Source organism: Lissotriton vulgaris, chromosome 8 (assembly GCF_964263255.1).
Source record: "Lissotriton vulgaris chromosome 8, aLisVul1.2, whole genome shotgun sequence".
Lineage (NCBI taxonomy): Eukaryota > Metazoa > Chordata > Amphibia > Caudata > Salamandridae > Lissotriton > Lissotriton vulgaris.
The window spans coordinates 359796883-359817038 of record NC_141696.1 but is presented as its reverse complement, the minus strand read 5'-3'; the positions used below and the strand labels follow the sequence as shown (position 1 = coordinate 359817038).

Sequence of the window (20156 nt, the reverse complement as noted above, 5' to 3'; positions counted from 1 at the left end):
TTAGACTTAAAGAGGTCGGCTGGTACGCCATCAGGGCCAGGGGCCTTATTGCTTGTCATTTTACAGATGGCTTCTGTTACCTCAGCCTCGTTTACTACTAAGGTGTATGGATGAGTAGCCCCTAAGGTTGAATCATCAACCCCTACGGACTCATGTTCATAAACTGACTTAAAATGGCAGAACCACTTATCCTCCTGTATACCACAGTCTAAAACATTATTACTAGAATCTACCAAGTAGGGTTGATTTATCACTGCCCAAAATTTGGCGCTATTTTTTATGACCTCAATAGAGGTCATTTCTGCCCAAGCATCTTCCCTAATCTCCTGCCTCCTCTGTTCAACTGCTACTTTGTATGCTTTCCTTAGGAGTGCCACACGTTTTCTATCAACAGGCTTACATTTCAGGGCCTCCTGCAATTTGCGGTTGGCTACTGAGCAGTTATGGTTGAACCAGCCTACTGGCCCTGGTACTTTAACTTTTCCGGGATGAGTTAAGTCAGACAATATCTGCTGGCAGACCTTTTGGAATGCCTCCACTACTTCACTGTCCCCTGCTTCCTTGTCCATGCATATACGCAACTCCTCCCCTCTACTGTTGGAGAGGTTGCTTAGGAAATCCTCAGGGATAATTTTACACCATTTAATTCTCCGCGCCTGATCTGTGGCCCGAATATCTTGTTTATCAGCCCCGTTCAATTGCGTCCCGGATCTAGTAAAACTGCCTCCAACACGCAAAAAAACGGGGTTATGGTCGCTGAAATGGGACCAGACAGGAAAATAATCCACTAAATTACTCCCTAATGTTAGACTTGTAAAAATGAAGTCAATGGTTGACCCACTACCATTTCCCTTAAAGGTTGGTATATTCACCTCGTCCCCCATGGGTAACATTAAACCATTTTCGGCTAAGATATATTCCAATAAGATCCCCTGCTCCGTATGCTCGAAGTGGGAATCAACCTGTTCGATGGGGGCAAAGGGATTGTTGGACAGGCATTTATCTGGACATTTATGGATGTTAAAGTCCCCCAATAGTATTATATAGCATTCATTTTCAGACAGCTCCCTATAATCTACTAAAAAGGAATGTAAAGCTGTTAAGTTACTAGTGGAAGTGGCTCTATCGAATGAGTTGTAAAAGTTGACAATCAAAACATTGTAAGCCCCTTTACAGATGATTTTGACTACCAAACAATAGGGGGAACCAGAGTCAATCACCGTATGTTTTCCTAGGATATTAGCTGCCACTAGAGTTACCAGCCCTCCCTTAGCTCTTCCTCTAGTAGTAGTGACCGCTGGGAGAGAATAGGTGGTGTATCCATCCTTGGAAAATGTTATTTGTGTCCCACGTCTCCTGCAAGGCGATGATATCTGCCGTGCCTATGAATTCCCTCCAAATTGGGTCATCTGGGAGAGCAATCCTCCGTCCTACTACCCCTTAGTCAGTTTGTGCATCGCTATACAAGGCTCTCCACTGACCCACAACAGCAATCAAACCTCACTTTCAATACTTTTAAAGTAAGAGTCTGGTACCTTGTAGGAGCAGTTTTAGAGGATCGCTGGAGAGTCAGCATTTTAAACAAAGCTGCACTGCCCAGCAGAGATAGCAGCTAAATTCTCCAGTGTTTGACATCACTACGCAGTCTTTCTAGGGAGACAGCTAGATTCTTATCATAGAAGAGTTGGGGATCTGGTTTAATATAGACCCCCAGATATCGGAATCCATTCGGAGCTATTTCAGTCTCACCTCCATGAGGGAGCCTGGGCTCAGGGCCCCGAAGAACAAACAACACCGATTTCGCCCAATTAATGGTGTATCCAGAATATTTGCCGAAATTCACAAAAATATTCAACAATGTGTGGACTGAAGCATATGGGGATGCTAAATATACCAGGATATCATCTGCGTAGAGCGAAATTTTATCCTCTTGCCCATCCGCCCATTTTGGCCCTCTAATTGAGATGTCTCCTCTCACCCAAGTGGCCAGTGGTTAAAGAATTAAGGAGAAAATTAGGGGGCATGGGGGCAACCCTGCCTGGTGCCTTTGCCCAACGGGAATACTCTGGACGTGCGGTTGTTAACTTTTACCTGGCCCCTCAAGTCCGTATCGAGAAGTTTGCTCCACCCCAGAAACCTCGTGCCAAACCACATGCGCCACAACACCTCGAAATGATAATGCCATTTTATAGAGTCAAACGCCATAGAAGCATCCAAAGAGAGTACTACTGCATCTTCCGCAATAATGGGCTGATGCCCTAGGACATTGTGAATGCGACCAGTACTTTTGCCTCGCCATTAATCAACAAAATTGGTTGATAGGATCCTCAACTACCAGCGGGCTTTCCCTAGTTTTTGAATGAAAACAATAGAGGCCAGGCGCTGGTCCTCCGGCAGAACCCTTTCTTAAGGATTTCGGTATAAATGTTTTTCAGGTGGGGCACGACCCGTAGGGCCATGGACTTAAGAAACTCAATAGGGGGGCGGGCGTGGCCAAGCAGCATGGCCGGCAGGACGTGAGCTCCGCAAGCTCCTGGCCTGAGAACCCATAAATCCTGTTTAAATATCCTGTTTGTGCTCCAAACCGGTTGCAACGGTGGTCGGAGGACCCCCTCCCACCAGTGACCCCCATCGCGAGTGGCGGAGGCGAGTACCTGGGTGGAGCTCCGTGCTGGCTGCCGGTGTTGGAGTGCCCCGGGCCTCTGGCTACGTGAGGTCGGGGGTCTGAGGCCTGTGCTGTGGTGACGACGTTGTGGCGGACCTGCTTCCCTGTGGCTCCTGGGTGACTCGGCGCTTCCCTCTCCGCACCGGAGCCCGCTGCCATCCACGGCTGGTGTGGCGGAGGCTGGAGCCTGCTGGTTGCTGCTGCGTGGGAGCTGTGCTGACTGGCGCCTGAGGAGGTGGCCGCACCGGAAGGCCTTTCCCGCTGGCGTCGCATCGTGTAGGAGGTGGAGGCCTTTGATGACGCCTGCCGCGGCCTAGGTGAGGCCTTCCTGGCTCTGGGGATCCTTGTATTCTGGTGCCTGGCTGACGGCCCGAGGAGGGCTCTGTGCGACGGGGGTTACCGTACCGCGGCCTTCCATCCCGCTGCGGCGACGTCCTTCCTGGGCGGCCGGGACTCACCGGTCCGACTGCTAGGGGGTTCGAGACCCCTGAGTGGAGTGCTGCTTTGTGACATTAAAGGCCCCGCCGGGAGAGGACTGAGGGCCCGGAGGGCGCTGCGGTGAGTGGTGCTGTGTATCCTGGCCCCCCGCATTGACCTGTTGGCCCCTGGGGGCCACACACCAAAGGGGATCGGTGTCCTGTGTGGGTCCCCTCAACGGGCCTGCGGCTACTGAGGCCTTGCCAGTGCTCCATTACACGCGGTTTCGCCGCTTTGCACCTGGCGTGTCGCACTACGCTGTTGAATGCTCCTGGTTGCGGCTGGCTGCGGCCACTTGGTGTCCCTGTAACTGTCCACGTGTCGTCCCCAAGTGGCTCACCTGTGGTGACGGCTTGGGGGCCTGGAGGAGCTTGGTAACTGGGGTCTCTGCTGTGGTCCCCCCGGGCGTCTACGACGGAGGAGAAGGCCTGCGTGACCCTGGCGGCAAGCGAATACCCTGGTGGCTCTTGGTCCTGCAGCCCTCCGTTTCCTTCCCTTTTGAGCGGTGTTGGTGACGTGGAGGGGGAAGACTGCCTCGTGCTCCCCTGTCGTGGCCCCGTACACCAGACTGGGGAGTCCTGTTGTCGTCTCTGAGCCCACCTTTGGAAACATTGCCTGGTAAGCACCTGGGACTTGCGGCCTAAGGGGGACCAGTGCTCCTGAACCTGAAGGTGCACCCTGCATGGCTGGTGTGCGAATTGGGTTGCTCTGGGCCTTTGTCATGCGTAAGGACAGAATGGCGCGTGCCACGCAGCCAAATACTATCACCCAGTACACTATGCAGCGGCTGCCCTCCCAGCGGATTACGCGCCAATCGGGCCAAGAGGAGGGAGCGGGCGAACCCGGAGCGCCCTCCTGGGCGGATTTGTTGAAAGCCATCCAGGGCTTCCATACCGCGCTGGAGCGGCAGATCGAGACGGTCTCCATAGACGTCAACTGACCTTCGAAAGGTTGCTGACAAAGTTGCTGATGCCGAGGGTAATATTGTGGAGCTACAGGGTGAGATGGCCACTCTCAAAAAGACAGTCGCACACCTCACGGCCGCGACGCAGGCCTTGGAGCGGAGGGCTGAGGACGCGGAGGGAAGGGCGCATCGTAGCAACATAAGGGTCCTGGGGGTGCCGAAGCGGCTGGAGGAGGGGAATGCTGAACGCTTTTTGGAAACTTGGATCCGAACATCGCTGTGCCCGGAGGGCCTCTCAGACGTCTTTGTCATCGAACTGGCGCATCGTGCTTTGATCCCGCCACCGCGCCCCGGAGCACCCCCCCCCCCCCGAGCCCTGATCGCCAAAATCCAGAACTATAAGGATCGCGATTGTATTCTGCGAGCGGCGAGGGAGACGGCGGATCTCACCATTGAGAACAGTCGGGTATCCATCTACCCCGCCTATGCCCAACAAGTCCAGGAGCAGAGTAAGTCCAACTTGGGGGTTAAGAGGAAGCTGCGAGAGATGAAGCTGCAGTATATGCTGTTGTATCCGGCAAAGCTCAAAGTGCTCTCGCAAGGGAAGGCGCACTTCTTCGAATCCCCGGCGGAGGTGTGGGAGTGGCTGGAGATCAGAGGCAATGACCTTCCGCCAGGGGGAACGGGGGTGGATCCCGTGAGACATGGGGAACCCGGCCGTCGCCGCAGCAGACGGAGACGCCGGTCTGAGTCGGCCGGCCCGGCAGAACCTAGGATTACGGTGGGCGAGGACGGTGCTATGCTTCTGGGTCCTTTGCCGGATGGGTCTGAGTTGGAGGCTCCGAGCCTGGCTGGGCCCGAGGAGGTCCTGGTCCCCGACACTTTGCAGGACACGATACAGGACACGTTCTTCACTGCTCCTGTGATCCCGGAAACAGGGGGGACTAAGTCGCTGGAGGTGCCGATTTCATACTGAGGTGATATGACTCCAGGCCGTTTTGTATGTTTGGCTTGCCGGCCTGTAACTGGTTTGCTTTTCTGATTGCCATCTGCTGTCAACAGCGCTTGACATTCTGTGACTGCATGAAACGGCATATCTTCATTTTTTGCTGAATAATGGCTGTGTTGGGGGGTTGGGGGGGGGGGGGGGTACTGTATGGTGGGACGGGGCCCGAATTGACCTGTCGTTCACCGATGAGAGTACAATTAACCTTTGCTGGGTTCCGTAGGGGGCTTGGGGGGCGGGGGGTGGTTGTCAGGTGTTGGGTGTGGGGTGAATGGGGTGGCTGTGTACGTCCTGGCACTGGCAGAGGGAGGGCGGGGTAGCATGTTTTGTTGTTGCTGTCATCCTGCTTGTGGGTGGTGGTTTCTTCAGAGTTTGAGTGGTTGGGGGGGTAGGGGTATTGGAGGGAGTTGTGGGGAGACACTGTTACCGGCATTGAGTGTACTGTTGTTCGAGCCCCTAGGAGGCTGCTTGCGGATGCTAAACTTGGATGCCCGGATGGGCGTAGCCTGTGCTTATGGGATACAAATTCTTAACCTGGAACGTGTGTGGGCTGGGCACCTGTACTAAGAGACACAGAGTACTGTCCTTTCTCCGACGCCATGGAGTCTCCATTGCGTGTCTGCAGGAAACTCACCTGAACAAGGAGGGAGCTCTCAAGCTAGCGAAGAAATGGAGGGGCTAGGTGTTCCATTCCTTCTTATCTACCTATGCTAGGGGGGTCCTGATCTGGGTGGCGCCCGGGGTTCCCCTTGCGGTTCCGTTCGTTGAGGTGGATATTGAGGGCCGGTACTTACGTATGCGGGTGAAGCTGGATGGTAGGGACTTCATGCTACTAATTTCTTATGCACCCAATGTGGATGACCCAGGCTTCTTCTCCAATCTTCAAGAGCTTATTGTTTCAGATTTAGACGCCCCCCTCCTTTGGTTTGGGGACTTTAACTGTGTGTTGGACCCGATGTTGGACAGGCACCCTCCCCGTACGGGCACGAAACCACGGATGACGGCGCATCTCCGGGAGGTGATGGATAACCTGGGTGCTGCTGATGTGGGGCGCCTCGGTAACCCGGGGCAGAAACTATACACTTGTTGCACTCCGACCCACAACACACATAGTAGGCTCAATAGAATCCTCGCTGCAAATCTTGACACGTCCCTTGTTTTGACGATCACCCATCAGGCTCGGTTTCTGTCTGACCATTCGCCCGTGACGTGCGCTGCGCAATGGGTGGATCAGTCCTCCCGCCCGCGGACTTGGAGGATGCCGGGGGACCTCCTGCAGGATCAGGTGGGTAGGGAACACGTGGCGACGGCCCTACAGAACTATTTAGACTTCTACTGGGGGACAGCGACTTCCATTTTGCGACCAAATGGGACGCTCTCAAGGCGGTTGTATGGGGCGCATGTATGGTCCTGACTTATGGGGTCCGGAAACACTTGCTCCGAGATTTGCAGTGCGCTGAGGATCGCCTCTGCCACTGTCAATCCCTGTCTGATCCGGATGGATCGGACCTGGAATCTGAGCGGGCGGCCCGTGAGGGCGTTTATGATATACTTACCCGGCTGGATAAGTTCACCCTCGGCCAATACCGTCAGCGTCTCCACCGGGAGGGGGACAAGTCTGGCTGCTTGCTGGCCTGGATTCTTCGGAGGGAGTCCGCTCCGGCACGGATAGTGGCGCTGAAGTATCCCGTAGGGGACATGGTGTACTCAGTCGGACCTCCTCGTGTTCCTCCGCACTTACCTACAAGCAGTGTATACCGCGGACCCCTCGGTGACGGAGGCATCCTATCAGCCATACCTCCGGGGACTGACCCTCTCAGGGGAGGACGCGGAGGAATTGGATGCCGTCTTGTCGCTTCAGGAGGTCAGAGTAGCACTGGCCGCCCTGCCAAAGGCCAAGGCTCCTGGTAGAGACGGTTTCCCGCCGGAATTTTATCAGGCGTTTGCGGATACTCTTGCCTCCCTTCTCCTGCAGGTTTACCATGAGGCGTTGGACCGTGGCACCCTCCCGCCTACCATGCATCAGGGGGAGGTTTGCATGCTTCTGAAACCGGGAGGGGATAGCTGTGATCCCGCGGCGTACCGGCCTATCACTCTGATTAACACCGATGTGTGCACTTAGTCCATCAGGACCAGTGTGGGTTCATCCCTGGTCGCAACACCGCCATGAACCTCCGGCGCCTAAACCATGTCTTCCATGAGGTGCGTGATAGAGAGGATCCCCAGGTCCTGGTGTCGATAGACCTGGCTAAAGCTTTTGACACTGTCAGCTGGGGGTACCTCTTGGAGGCGCTTCGACTGGGCCTGGATCCAGATTCTCTACGGCGCACCTACGGCCAGGATCAGACTCGGGGCGGCCCGCTCGGAAGAATGGCACTTGGGCAGGGGCACCCGTCAGGGGTGTCCCCTATCGCCGCTCCTGTTCGCCCTGGCGATTGAGCCCCTAGTGGTGTCACTCCGAACGGAGATGGTCCTCTGGGGATACGGGTGGGGTATACTGTACATCTGATCTCCCTGTACGCCGATAGCGCGTTGTTCTACCGGACGTCCCCTCGGGAATCGCTACCGCTACTGTTGCAGCACTTGGATCGTTTTGGTGCAGCCTCCGGGCTGCGCCTTAATCCTGGGAAGTCCTTGATCTTTCCCCTGGCGGGCTGTGGCGAGGATCCCAGACTGAGTCTCCCGCACCTGGGGCTGAGATGGGAATTAGAGGCCTTCAGGTACCTGGGAATCCAAGTGGCCGCGTCCGATGAGCAGTTGCTAGTAAGTAACGCCGACCGAGTGCTCCGTTCCCTACAGCAGTCCTTGTCCTTTTGGAATACGCTCCCACTCTCCCTAATGGGGTGGCTAGCCGTTGCCAAGATGGTGGTGTTGCCGAGGGTGTTATAGTCCTACAGAACACCTTGTGCCTGCTTCCCCCGCGTATATTAAGCACGCTTAATACGCTGCTTACTTCCTTACTCTGGGCGGGTAGGCGCAGCAGGGTTGCCCTGCACACGGTGGTCAGACGCTGGGAAAAGGGTGGTCTGGAGGCCCCAAGGTTCGATTTATATTATTATGCGGCCCAACTTCTGCCAGCCGCGCGGTGGTTCGCAGATACAGATAACTGGGAACTGAGACTCTTGGCGGGCAGGGCGGATGAGAGGACGCTACAGGTGGCTCTGATGCGGGGAGGGGTGCAGATGATTCCCTGCCGTATATAGTTCGACACACTGCGGGGGTTTGGCAGCGGTTTGTGCAGAGGGTTTTGAGGCGGGCCCGTTTTTATAGCGAGTTACCTGTGTGGATTTTGGCACCTGTGACATTGATGGAGGAACACATGTCGTTCCGGGAATGGCGTGAGGGCGGCTGTGAGACTCTGGCGGACCTGTATCCGGACGATTCTTTCGTGACCCTGGAGAGGGCTACAGAGGCCTTTGGACTCACTGGGGGACAATATCTCCATTATAGAGGCCTTCAGGAAATGACAAGGGCGACCTGGCCACAGTATCCGAAGGCGCCCCAGGTGTCCCACACTCTGAATATCCTTCTGTCCTGTGGCAGGGGGCGACGGCTGATTACGCTGTTGTATTCGGCTATGAGGTGTGACTCGGCCCCTCCGATCTCCCCGTCCTGGGCTGCATGGGAAGCGGATCTGGGAGTTGCCCTGGACCCGGGACAACGCAAACGAATAGGAATCCTTACTCGTAGGTGTCGTATAATGCAAGATTCAAGCTGATTCATTTTAATTTTGTGCATCACACTTACATGACTCCGGTTGCCTTGCACCACATCGCCGCGGATAAAACTGATGCCTGTCCTAGGTGTGGTACGGACAGATCCGGATTTCTCCATCTGGCCTGGGAGTGCCCGCTGGTCGGGGACTTCTGGAAGGCGGTGGTGGTACACATCCGAATGGTCACGAGCCTCCACATTGCCTTGACCCCGCTTCATTGTTTACTGGCCCTGGTCCCCAAACCCAAAAAGAGGAACTTATCTTACAAAATGTTGCAGCTACTCCTAGTGTTGGCAAGACGACGAGTGGCTATTACCTGGATGGGACAGAGGGCCCCTGACATGTCACTATGGCTCCGGGATGTTGGGGAATGGACCTTGGCTGAGAAGACACACATGCAGCGTACAAGCAGGGATGAGAGGCTACAGGAGGGCTTGCTTGCTTGGCGTATGATGTGCGCTGTGGGGTCAGTCTGCAGCGACTCGGATGCAACCAGTGCTGAATTGTTCACCCCCGGGCAGTCGGGTCTGAGGGAGAGGATGCTGGGGGCGGGGAGGGAGGGATGGTGTTGGAGTAATGCCCTGCTGGCTACGCACAATGTTCCATACTGTAAGTGTTATGATTTGCTCTGCATCCAGAGGATGTGATTCTTGTGATTATTATGATGTCTGCACCTGCTGGGGCCGTATTGGGGCAACAAACTGTGTACATGTGTATTTTCTTTCTACCGATGCCAATTTTGGGGGGGACTGTGTTGTTTTTCCTTGCTGAAAAATAAAGGTTTTTAAAAAAAAAGAAACTCAATAGGGACCCCGTTGCTGTATATCGAGTTGTCTGGGTATAGACCTTTTCTAAGTGATCTGCAAATGTCCTGCGGATCTGAGATTTGTCCTGCCTCTCCAGTTGTCAGTTGGGGTACCCAGCGCTCCACCTGCTCTCTTCTTCAGCCAAGCCAACATTTTCCCGGCCCTAGCTCCCATTTCATAAACTTTATGCCGTGATTGGAGTAATTTGGTCTGTGTCTTTTCTCCCGCCAGGGCTTTGTATTCTAGCTATTTAACAAGTAGTTGATGTGCTGCATCCCCATTGGACAGGGAGGCACTCAGTGCCTCTAGGCGCTGGAGTTAAATCTTCAGCTTAGAGAGTTGTTGGGTTTGTTGCCTGACATATCCCGTTTTAAGCGCCAGGGCTTGCCCCTTAAACACCATGTGGACTTCCCATATTATCTGTGCCGATTCCACAGATCCGACATTTTCATTAAAATAGTGGTCTGTCTGCCTAAGCAGGGTCTCTTTGATGTCCGGAATTTTGAGCAACCAAGGATTGAAGACAATTTTGTTGCGATGCCTTGTATTACGATAAGTAAGCTCAATCCACACTGGGGAATGATCCGAGATGCCCCTCAGTAAACTATGTGGGCGTCTAAAATATCCGACATCTGGTAGTCGTGTGAGGAAATAGTCAATGTGGGACATGCTCTTGAGGGTGTTGTAATAGTAGGTGTAGTGAATCAGATCTGTGTGTAGGGTGTTCCTATATCTATCAGGCCCATGGCCCGCGCAAAGTCTTTCATTTGGTTATTGGGCCGCATTAGGGGACACTGGGGATGCCTGTCTGTATGATCGTCCAAAGTCATATTGAAGTCTCCCCCCAGTATGAGTGTGCCTATGGGAAGATCTATTAGAATTTTTCCTAAGTCAGCACAAGCCTCTCTACCCAGTGCATGGGGAAGATAAGCTGAAACCACATTGAGCGTTCTCCCCTCCCAACTGGCTTCCAGCAGTGCAAACCTCCCTTGTGGATCCGCCCATGTGCGGGTGGGAGTTAGTGCAAGGCTTTTCCTGACTAGAATACCAGTACCTCTGGAACCCGAGGTAAACCCCGCATGTACCAACAATTTGTATCCCCACCGTGTTGAGGGCCTTACAATTATTACCCACTAAGTGTGTTTCTTGCAACAAGACCAGATCTGGTGCCCGTCTCTTAAGATATTGCAATACAACCCCAGCTTATATTTTGTCCCCCAACCCATTTACATTCCACGTTAGAATGGACAGTGATGTTTTCACCTGAGTTCCGGCCATAGGTCTTGTAAAAGGAAATCGGGAGAATCTGTGAGTGCATCATGAAGAGTATCTGCCACTTCTGACATTTTCAAAACCAATTGGATAGACATATATGTGCAATAACACATAATCCGGCTAGGGAACCACAGGAGTGCATACAGTGCACTTGAAATACACACAGCGGTAATTCAATCTGACTGTCTGTGCATTGCGATTAAAAACCAAACGAAAAACAGAAAAACTCTTCTAACCCCCCTCCCCAACTCCCCGCCCACCTGCCTGTGGATTTCAAACTACCCACTCCCCAACAAGGCAGAGTGCCTGTTGCCCCACCATTTATTGAAGAGGTGCTTGGTTGCAGCCATAACCCCCGCTGTATATGGGGATAAAATCGCATTACAGTAAATAACGGGGATTGAGCCTTGCCCCATCACCAGCCACTATACTAAAGCTACTGATTAAAAATACTTCAAAGCCTTACGTGTGTAATAGCATAGTCCCCTGCTGTAGTCCAGCGGGGATGTCCCAATATGCAACCAGTACTCAGCCTTTCTGAAACACTTGTAAGCCAACTGTATCCATACCAACCCCACAGATGCCCTTTGTTTAGCTACCCGTTGTGGAGTCTGTGTCCCTCTGAACTGGGTCACCTCGCTGCACGGCGTTGGTGTCAGGTCTGGAAGAGGGAGGCCCTCCGTTGCAGCCTTTTTGTGACTTCTCCACTTGACGGCAACTCTCCAGCCAGTCCCATGCATATTCGTGGGAAGAGAAAAACCATGCCTTGCCCTCCGATTCAATACAGAGGTTTTCCAGGAACAGCATGGTGTATTTTAACTTTTTTTCTCTCAGTGCCCTTTTAACCGCCATGAAGCTGCAACGTTGAACTAGAAACTTTGTGGTGAAGTACGGAAAAAAGGAGATCATGGTCTTTCAGTTTGAGCGGCGAGTCGGCGCGATGTCTGGAGTATGATGTCCTGATCTCGGAAATTGAAGACGCGTGCTATAATCAGCCTTTGGGGGGCGCCTGGTTTAGGTCTGCCCCCAGGGACTCTGTACGCGCGCTCAATGGAAAATTAGTTCGAGAGCCGAGTGGGTTTCAGCTGATTCAGAATGAGGTTTTCAGCGAACAGAATGACCACCGGACCTTACACACATTCCTGAACCCCTAGGATACGTATGTTCTTTAGGGCCCTACCTTCATAGTCATCGAACAGCGCCTCCATTTTAAGCTGTTGATCCTACAGTTGGCTCACTTGCGTCTTATGTAGGGCAGTATCTTTATTTCGTAGTGTCATGGAGTCTTCAACCTCTTTCACCCTGGAGTACATTTTCCTGAGGTCAGCTCTGAGGGACACCTTAATATTCACAGTGTCTATGTAAGTTTCCAGGGAGGTTCGCACTACTGTAATGGCTGTCATGATGTCTTGGTGTATGAGTTCCTGTTGCAGTGGTGGGACCTGTTGGCTGTCTGCCCCTCCTGAGAGGCGGTGTCTTTATTATCCTTTGGGTTAGACCAGGCAAATTTGACGAGTTCATTTTGTGCAGGTGTCTTGGACCCCTTCCCACTTGCCATTGTGAGGGTGTGCTGCGGCCTGTCTGGTTTCCCAGTGCACCGATATTGCTGCCACTGGGGGAGGGCGGGGGGCCGCGCACAGGAGTCAAGCAGGTAGTATCCCTCTACTGGGGGTCACACAGGCACTTGTCTGGCGGCAATCCCCCCACTCAGCCTTCTAGAGCCTCATGGAATCCAGACTAAACACGAGGAAGAAATAGGCCCAGGCTGCGCCTCCGTTGCACCCAGCTACTTACTCCTCAACTGCCAGGTCTCTTGGGCCTCAGAAAGGCTCCTACATCCCCCCAGTGCGCCGCCTCGCAGAGCCTCAAAGATCAGTTTGAAGCGGGCGCCTCACTGCTGTGCCACCGATTTATCTCTGGTGTCATACTCCACGGATTAGTTGTGCTGGTGGCGTGGTTCCTTGTGCTCCCAACTGCGCAGAGATGCTGCTATTTCGGGTGACGGCCACGTTCAGGACCCCGTCCCCTCCCTCTGGGCACAGAGGGGCAATTTCCACTTCTACGAGCCATGCGCTGCACGTAGTGCAGGCCCTGTACCCCCAACACGCAGAGAGTCAGGGCGCACCGCTGCCACAATCCAGTGGTATCTTTACAGGGGTCCACCGGAAGGCAAGGGCCCAAGTGCGCACTTTCAACCAAGGAGCCAGCCGCGCAGCCGATGTTTGAGGCCGCCGCCGTCCACAACACACGAGGCCTGCCACGCCGGGGCCTCTTATCACCAGGGCCCGTTTTCACCTCCCGTCCCCTCCCGTCCCCTCCGGGCGTGTGCATGGTGATGCTGCAGCCCTGGCTAGGAGCGTCTCTTGGTCCGCTGCTCACCTATCAAATGTGCCACTGGTTGCATCCGCCTCCCGCAATATTCCGACAACTGGAGCCTCATCAGCCACCGCGTCACCAGGCTGCGGAGCGAGGGTGCATAGCCATTTTGCGCTGCAGAGCTCTGCTCCTTTCGGATGAATATCGCAGGTATGACTGCGTCTGAAGGCGTTGTTCGCCACACTTTGCTCCCCAGGGCTCTTGGGCCGGGATCCCACTCCTCCTCGGAGTAGGGGACATAATTTTGAATGGATTAAATCAGAATAGGCGGATCGGTCTTCGGAGCCGCGTTACAAGGCAGCCATTACCTTGGACTGCTAGCCACTCCCCCATGATATCTGGTTTTAAGCCACAACTCCAAAGCCTGCAGTGACTGCACATTTATGAATCCAAAGGCTACCCGGGGACGCAAAGCGGAACTTTACAGCGCCAAGCATAAATCTCCTTGCCGAAACATGCTCCAAGTTGCAGTCAAAGTCAAAAGTTAATTCTCGATCCCATTCCTACTCCAGGAGTTGCTGAGGCCGGACTTTGTTGTGTTCCAAATCGTCCGGTAAGTCTAACAAGAAACCAAGGCGAGGCTGTGCCCTCTCGCCACTCATATTAACCTGCCAGGTGATCGAAGAGTTCCACACAGCCGTGCTCTGGCTCTTGGGCTGTTTGCTGATAGGGAGCTAAGAGGACCTCCACGTGAAGTACCGGTGATGGGTTTGCCTCTCACTCAATGGTCCACACCAGTCCCTGAAACTTTGACGTCAATATTAAATACATCGTCAGCAGAAGATCTTCCCATAGTCTTGTCAGACTTCAAGACGGTGCTGTCCTCCCTTGTCTGATGCAGTGCATGACAACAGTTGAGGTGCAGCTTCCTCCCCTTGCCACCTTTACAGGGAAGACAACACACTCTACATTCACTTTTTGGCACAGACTCGGTGATATGTTTGCTCTGCCCTTTCGTGATGACCGTGGGTACGATGACTTGCAGGAGGCTAGTTGTTTCGATACCTCCTCTAAAACAGGCCTTTTTTCATCCTCCAGACCAGCCACAGAGGAGTTGGTGTCCTGCCATGGTAGTGAGTAGGGCGGCCAAAGTCCTTGACCTCTAGCTTCTTACCTCGGTGGTCAAGCCTTCTGAATTGACAGAAGTTCTCTAGCCTGGAGAAAATCTTCTGAGCTCCTGCCATTTAACAAAGCCTTGACGCACATCTTATTGGGGGCATTGACCAAACCATGCTCTGGTCGTACAGGCAACGCCAAATTGCACAGTATCTGTGATCTCGCTTTCCTATCTCAGCACTTCTCCCCTGAAAGTTTGATGGTGCAAGCATCCGCAAGTATTGCAAATCCCAATCCGTTTCCATTTACTCACTTGGACAGAGTCAAAAGGGGTTGAAACCTTTGCAAATGAGTTTTTTCATCTACCAGCTTGGTGCTCAGCTCAGTGAACGCCAGTTGCCTGCTCGGGCACTATTCCCATGCTCTTAAGAGGACTTGAGCCACTGAGCCCTAAGGTGTCTCGAAGATCTCCGACCTGTCCCGGTTGCAAGCCGATGGATGGATGGAGTGCTGCCAAGTTCAGGATTTGTTGTGGCTTGGACACCTCTGATTCCATCGGGCGGGTCATTGGCGCCAGTGTTGCCATGTGTTGCCATGTCTGCCTGCAATCCACCAGTTTTACAGACGATGCCCAGTTGTTCCAAATGGACATGCTTTCGATGGGACTCGCCCACTTGGGGACTAGACGGACTCTGATCTCAAGCTGTTAAGAGACAAGCTCTACTGCACGCTACTTGGGCTTATCTGCCCCACCTTGCCAGCCTCATCAGCTCTACTGCTCCTTTCGTGGTTGCGGCAGAGGTACTCCATACTGTCAGCCATTCCAACCCCAGCATTGTGCCCAGCAGTTTTGTGGTTCTGGCCATGGTGTCCACTACCCCTGCGACCAAGGTCAAAGGGCCACCCAGTCCACTAATCCCCCTGTAGCTCCACCTGCAAAACCCTTTTAGCATGCCCTTCGTCTAGCACAGCCACCCACTGGTATTCAGGATCCGATGATTACTGGCGGGTTGGCAGGCTATAACTTCGGACAGGTGGGTTCTTGTTCAGAAGGGGTATGCTATCCCATTCCTTGCTGCACCGCCACACTTTCCACTGTCTCCGCAGCGGAGGACTGTCATTACATTTTGTGTCAGGAAGTGCTGTAGTGTAGTTACTATATTCCCAATAGGCTCTGCGCATTGGAATGATATATCCTATAGATGTGACAAAGGACTGAAGTCAGTATGTCTCTATCAAATATACTAAACTTACTTGTGAGTGCCAGCTAGCTCATATGTCGCTAGGAACTTTCTCGAATACACAAGAAGGGATTTGTTTCTGACAACCGCATAAACATGACAACTTTGTTTCACTAGGACTGCAACAAAAGTCGTGGAAACAATAGATAACTATTTTACTCAATCGTGCATGCTTTGTTTCTACAGAGTTGCAGAGAAAATAGAGACGGGCGTTTCAATAAAAGGTTTTTTTTGAACAGTCTTCTTTCTCATGCAAGAGAGTGAACTGCTACAATCGTTAGACAGAATGCAAAGTATAATGCGTACAGCGTAAACAATAGTATACAATAATACTGTAATAGCATTGTCTAGTGCTGTGACTTATAAAAATACATACATAAATAACACAGGCTAAAATACTCAACTGGTGATTCTAAAATACGCCTACTCCAATGTACCTAACCTAGGTCTAGTACGAGGGAAGAAGTGTGGTCTTTAGCATAGGTTTAGTTGTTACCAAGAATTGCCAAAGGTTTTTTTAGGTTCTAATCAGCTCCATACCTTAGAATGAGAGAGGTTGGTATCTTTTTCACAGACTCGATTTCCAAACACCCTGCAAGGGGTGTTAGAAACACTGGAGCTGGATTCTCGGCAGAGGACAGCTTCTGATCAGTGCGTCAGCTGGAGAGTCAGCTTCTTTCGGCACTTGTGTAGCGAGCTGCGTTGGGCAAGTAGGTAGTCGAACTGCACCGAACAACACCATGCTTTGCCATAGCAAATGAAGGTATATTTATACCTAGAAGGTGTTTAGGAATGCCATCTTTGACGTAAAGTCGGGCATATGAACCCCATGGATGAACTCCTAAGGAATAGTTGTTCATGCATAATAATGAGTTTCTTGGAGAAATCAATATCCAGGCTAGGGGAAGTTCCTTCTGCTTAAGAGTCTGGTTTTCCAAGCAATCGTTGTGATGCTGATGAACAGATGGAAGTAGCCATGCCTGTATTTGGGCTGCATGGACCAAGCCTAAATAAGGACTGGATTTCTATGCCTATATAAGGGCAATGTGAATTGTACCTATATAAGGGCATGAATCGGGAAAATGCGTACGGAATCTAAATCGCCAAACAGTGCAAGCGTTGCAAGTAGAATCACTGTGTGATGGAGGTGGTAGCAGCACTTCATCTGAGATCCGGGGTGCTAGTCTTTCCCTACCTCAAAGACTCGCTGTTTAAAACTGGCTCGCCCAAGCAGTCATCAACCACCTTCAAACTACAGCTAACCTCCTGTCATTTTTTGGGTTTACTATAAATGTGCCCAATGTCAAACCTGACTCGTTCCCGGACTCTCCCCTTCATCTGAGCCATTCTGCACTCAGTTTGGTTTTGTGGCTTTCCCCCGGAAAAGAGTTCAGGAAATTCAGGATATGAACTCGATCTTTTCTCCTCAGTTCTGGATTTCCGTGAGGTAGACTCTGAGGCTAATGGCAGTTATGACCTATTGCTTCCTGTTGGTCGAACATGTCCGGTGGCATATGTGGGCTCTGTAGTGAGATCTGAATCCTCAATGGTCCCAACATTAAGGGAACCCCTCTGACCACATTCAGATTTCAGAGGAGACTGCAAAGATCTTCAGTGGCAGTTGCTGGACTATCATTGGGTTAGCGGTACACCACTCTTCCTACCCCATCCAAAGCAGACATTTGTGACCGATGCATGACTTCTGGGCGGGGGTGACCACCTGGGAGAAGTGGAAGCCTCTTATCGCTGGTGTAGTAAAAGCTCCATATTAACCTTCTGGAACTGAGGGCCATCCGCTTGACAACTTTCATCCATCAAGAGGAGGCTGGTTCAAGTGCTCAAGGACAACACCACTGCCATGTGTTACTGCAACAAACAGGGCAGGGTGAGGTCACGATCGCTGTGCCAGGAGACCTTGTACCTCTGGAGGTGGCTGAACCCCCAAAGAGTTTTCCTGGTGGTGAGCCACCTGGTGGGATAATTTAATGCAAGGGCGAGTGAGTCCGCTGTCTGCTTCTCGTTGAGGTCATGTTGGCAGCCTGGTGTCACTCGACTAAAACTGTATATGTCTGTCATTGGGACAAATTTGTGGCTTGATTTGTTTTTAGCCAGGATGACCTCGTTCAGTCCAAGTTATCTGATGTGTTTGTTTGTCCTTAGCCCGGCTAGGCTTTGGCCTGGATCAGTTAGAGGGAACCTTTTGGCTCTTTTTGCTTTTCTGAGGTTTCCCGGATTAGCCCTCTTTATTCAAGGGTCCTTAAATTGGTTTTCACGTTTCCAATGTGCACTCTAATTGAGCTGCTTCACAGCTGTTACTTGCAGCTCCTCACCCTTAAGCTAGTGTTCCTCATCACCATAGTATGAGTAAGCATCAAGCCCTCTGTGTAAACCTGCTGTACACCACCTTCTCATCAGAAAAACTGGTTTTGCAAACTTGGGCATCTTTTATTCCAACAGTTGTAGTGCTGTTCCATGTCTGTCAAACCATCACCCTATGACGTAGATCATACCAACGACCAGGTGAACGATTACCTCTTTGTGGGGTTCACTTGAGCAAAAAAAGGCAGTGCTGTGCAGAAGAGAACAATCTCATTAGATTGTGCTCTGCATTAAGATCCGTGTTGCACTGGCCAAAAAGCAGCCTCTGGAATGTCTGTGTGCACCTTCTACTAGGGCTAAAACTGCTACCACTTCATTATCGTGCGTTGTCCCTGTCCTAGACATTTTTCAGGTGGCTAAGTGGGCGTCTCTACATATGTTAATGAATCACTATTGTTTGGACAGTTAGTCTGGTGAGAAGGGCAATTTGCGGTACACAGCTCTTACAACAAAACCTTTTCTCCGCATGTAATTACAACGCAGTCCTTACACAGACCGCGTTGTAACAACGCATACCAGTACCCCCGCAAGTCTTAACAACGAGGAGGTGGCAGAAGGGGTTGGATTTAAAATCCATCACCTTCCCTACTGTTGCACAGACTGGACTTGGAATAGTAAATAATAATATTCCAACGTACAGCACCCCACCTAGAGCAAGTCGTTGCTACGACTTGCAGGGTAATGGTATGCTTTTTTACAATGCGGTCGTTGTAACGACCACGTTGTAATTGCATGTGGAGAAAAGGCATGTGTGAAAAGGAGGCATTTTTGCAATTTGTCTGCTTAGTTTTACAGGACTTTCTGGTTTGAGTCCATTCACAGCCCACCTCCGATTAGGTCCTGCTTTGGTCTCTTCAAAATGTGAGAAATCTGTTGCTAGACGTAACAGAAGAACAAGTTCAGTACCTTTGATGACACTATTCTGGCAAAGATTCTATCTAGATTTAGGTTTCTTACCAACCTGTTCTGTCCATTAATACGATCACAAGTCTAACAGTCTGCACACTGGTCTACCAATTCGCTTTTGGGGCACTGCATAAAGTCCTGAAAGCAACTGGTTACAGTGTGCAGGAGTAGCTCCTATATAGCTCTGCACATCATTTGTGAAACTGTATTGTTGCCAAGCCACATGGCGCCTACTACTAGCACGTAGAAGTACTGCTGAAAAGTTTTCCAGAGCAAGTCAGACACATATAGAATATTCAAAAGCACAGTTTGCACCATTCCCGCAGTTACCGTCAGCATTGATGTACTGGACATGAAGGCTGCAGTGACAGAGACCCATACCCATTAGGATTTTAGGCCATCAAGATTGAAGCATTTGATATTGAAGCATTAAATGTTTAAAAAAATGACACCTTCCTGCTACGCAGCAGGACAGTTGCAGCTCCTGTTGGGATAGTCATTAATACTCATTGTCTTTCACTCTTGCTCTCTGACGTAAAACAACCACATCTATTTCTTCAATTAGTGAGGGAACTCAGTCTTGGCACCCATCTGGGCACACTGCCCGAGCACTGGGACTCCATTCCAGCCCCATTTAAGCTGGAAGACCCAGAACGTTTCCTCACTCAGCACTTTTTCCAAATTCCTGTGTCAGTAGGTGCAGCACAGAGCACTCATGGAGCCTGCTCTTGGCTGTCCAGATTGCATTGTGTCTAGACCTAAAATAAACATTGGCTCAGGAGCCACAGCATGTTGTTGGAGGTAGTCATAGCACTGCTGAAACAAAGTGGCCATCAAGTAAGCTGACAAGCTCCCTCCTCCAAAACCTCCCATTTGCCCAGCATCTATCTGGAGATCACTGTAGTAATTTGCAAGGAAATGTTGCCTATACGAGATTTAAAAACAAAAATAACAAAGCATCTCTGTGAAACCGATTTTTTTGGATGACTTTAATCCTGTTGGCTGTTGTCCACCTCTGGCTCACCTTTTCATTTAAGACATGAACCACAAGAGAGGGCGTACTGCAGAGTATATCTTTTACCTCCAAGTCTGTATTGTATATGTACCCACTTTTTTCATTTTTTTATTTTAAAAAGTGTTGTTAAAGTATAGAGGCATCTGAATCTTTGTAAAGTGTTCTAGTACCCCGCTTGAAGACATAGCTTTTCACTGTTCATACATTAAGTTGACTTCTCCCATGTTGAACGAGGATTAGAAAAGCAAGTTTTCTGGGGTTGCCTCTGTTCAGTATACATACAGGGTCTGAAATGTATATATATATTGTTTTTAGCTGTTCCTTTTCTTACCTTC

The 20156-nt window shown here is 51.3% G+C and overlaps 1 protein-coding gene across 4 annotated transcripts in view; it reads left to right on the top strand.

The window, feature by feature from the left end:
• Positions 1-20156, top strand: part of USP9X (ubiquitin specific peptidase 9 X-linked) — a 1749911-nt gene that overhangs the window by 521402 nt on the left and 1208353 nt on the right. The gene's annotated exons all lie outside the window — the stretch shown is intronic.